This window comes from Macaca nemestrina, chromosome 5 (assembly GCF_043159975.1).
Source record: "Macaca nemestrina isolate mMacNem1 chromosome 5, mMacNem.hap1, whole genome shotgun sequence".
In the NCBI taxonomy this organism is placed as follows: Eukaryota; Metazoa; Chordata; class Mammalia; order Primates; family Cercopithecidae; genus Macaca; species Macaca nemestrina.
The window spans coordinates 118,749,454-118,752,459 of NC_092129.1; the positions used below are offsets into that span (position 1 = coordinate 118,749,454).

A 3,006-nucleotide genomic window follows, 5' to 3' on the forward strand; every position below is an offset into this window, starting at 1 on the left:
AGATAGTCTTTTGTCCTCCTTTCCTTTTTCTGATCCCTCACTATGATTTCTGAGATCACCTCCCAAATAGAATATGTGCAACTAGATACTTCTTTTAGAGATAGTTTTTGCAATAACCCAAATTATGACATCCTCTTTTTGTTAAATAATAAAATTTTAGTTCATAATCAAAATTTAACACAGATTATGTTCCATTATGCCTTCTGCACACAGATGTTTATCAAAAATATATTGGAGATCAAATGATGAACTCACATTAAAAAGCTGTAATAACCAGCAGATTGTGTAATGGCAAACCTACGGTTTTCTGAAGATTAAAATAACAAAATTAAATATATATGTATATGTCTATATATGACAGAATTCCAGTGCAATTATAAAATAATTCATATATTTATGGCTATGTGTTTATAGACACACATAACACAACTTGGGTCTTTTACATTGTATTATTTTAGTTACATATTATATAGCCATGCAAAATCATGTGACTAGAAATACTGAGGTCTGCAAACTCATGTTAGTTAATGAATATGAATACAACTTGTGATTATACATTCCCTGTGAAGCAAAAATACACTGGAATGAGACTTTCAGTGTTCTGTCATACTATCATACCTGTATAAGTGCCTATTTGTTTTCTCAACCCAAATTTACAAATAGTTATAAACTAAGTCATACTAATCTCTCAACATGCCCTTAAGGGGAGCATCGACTTATATTTATTGGAATTTTAAGTAAGCATAGACCACTTATTTAAGGTTTCAAGCAATGTCTATAACAAATACATTGTATTATTACATAATATATCAATAATTAGATATCCCTTTTAACATGATGTAAAATTTGCTGTAGAGTATTAAAAACCACGTTTTCCTTATTCAACTTACTGTTTGAAGTAGAAGACAAACATGGGCACATGCATTGTAAAGGTCCATTATATTTTTACCATATTTTCAAAGAGAAATAGTATTCCATCACGTTTTCAAAGAAAAAGAAAACACAAGAATTTAGGTGTGAATTTAAAGAAGAAACAAACTGCAGTAACATACATTTATTTATTATTAAAAATATTCTGGGATATTGAAACCTCATATATATTAGAAAAAATTTGGAACTTAAGACATGAAGATTTTTTAGACCACACCAGGGATAATAATTCAAAATATTCAGAGGTCAGAAGACTGTAAAAAGCATCATTTCTCCTATAATATTTTTTCTCACACACTCCTGAAAGAAAACATGATGATCTCCATTCTTACACATGAGACAATTGAGACTGACGAAGAGTGAGATAGAACACTTCTGTTTAAATTGTTGTTATTATTTAGTTTTAGAGATTTAGGGAGTACAAGTAACAAAACTGCACTTGTACCACCTAAATCTCTCTCTCTCTCTCTCTTTTTTTTTTTTTTTTTTTTTTTTTTTTTTTGAGACGAAATCCCGCTCTGTCTCCCAGGCTGGAGTGCAGTGGCGCAATCTTGGCTCACTGCAACCTCCGCCTCCCGGATTCAAGCAATTCTCTTGCCTCAGCCTCCTGAGTAGCTGTGATTACAGACACATACCACTATGCCCAGTTATTATTACTATTGTGTTATTTATTTATTTATTTATTTGTTTATTATTTTTAGTAGAGATAAAGTTTTGCCATGTTGGCCAGGCTAGTCTCGAACTCCTGACCTCAGATGATCCGTCTGCTTCGGCCTTCCAAAGTGCTAGGATGCAGGCATGAGCCACCGCGCCAGGCCCTGTACTCTCTAAATCTCTAAGAATAAAATGCAATGGATATATGGCACAGTGGTGACGTCTGGGATTTAACGTACCCAACACTCAATTAGTGAACATCGTATCCAATAGATAATTTTTCAGCCTTTACCCCCATACCACACTCCCTCTTTTTGGAAAATCCAGTTTATTATTCCACTGTGTATGTTCATGTGTACTTATTAGTTACCTTCTACCTATAAGTGAGAACGTGTACTATTTGACTTTCTTAGTTATTTCACTTAAGATAATGACCTCCAGTTCCATCTATGCCATTGCAGAAGACATTCTTTTACCGTTGTTGTCTTTTTTTTTTTTTTAAATGCCTGAATGGTATTCCATGCTACATATACCACATTTTCTTTATCCAATTATCTCTTGATAGACAGTTAATTCTGTGACTTTGCTATTATGAATAGGGCTGAGAAACATGTGAGTGCAGGTGCCTTTTTGATATAATGATTTCTCTTGTTTTCTTTTTATCATTATTTTTTAATGTGGCTAGTAGAAATTATTTTTCATCCTTGATTTTAGGTTCAGGAGTACATGTGCTGGTTTGTTGCATGGATAAATTGTGTGTCACCTGGGGTTTGGTGTACAGATAATTTTGTCACCCAGGTAATTAGCGTAATACCCAATAGGTAGTTTTTCAATCATCAGGTAGATACCCAGTAACTAGATTGTTTGATCAAATGGTAGCTCTACTGTTAATTCCTTGAGAAATCTGCATACTGTATTCCATAGAATTATACACATTTTCACTCCAACCAACAAAGTATAAGCATTCCCCTTTCTCTGCATCCTTACCAGCAATGGTTGTTTTTGACTTTTTAAAAATAGGTATTCTGACTGGCATAAAGTGGTCTCTCTTTGTGGTTTTACTTTACATTTCTCTCATAATTATTAATGTTGAGCATTTTTATAAGGTGTTGGTAATTTGTATATCTTGTTATTTTTAATAAACCTGTTCATTTTATTTACTCACTTTTTAGTGGGGTTGTTTTTTTCCTTGTTGAGTTGAGTTTCTTGAAGAATCTGGATATTAGTCCTTTGCCAGATGCATAGTTCACAAATACTTCTTTTTTTTTCCATTCTGTAGGTTGTCTATTTAATCTGTCAATAGCTTCTTTTGTTGTATGCAAACTTCATAGTTTAATTAAGTCCTATTTGTATATTTTTGGTTTTGATGCGTTTGCTTTTGAGGACTTAGTCATAAACTATTGCCTTAGGTCAACATCCAAA

At 32.8% G+C, this 3,006-nt stretch overlaps 1 non-coding gene across 1 annotated transcript; it reads left to right on the plus strand.

Annotated features, from left to right (window-relative positions):
* The first annotated feature begins 240 nt into the window (after positions 1–240).
* On the plus strand, positions 241–313 carry LOC112426299 (small nucleolar RNA SNORD65). The gene has a single exon (XR_003017572.1). It is a non-coding gene; the product is annotated as a small nucleolar RNA SNORD65 (small nucleolar RNA).
* The last annotated feature ends 2,693 nt before the right edge of the window (positions 314–3,006 follow it).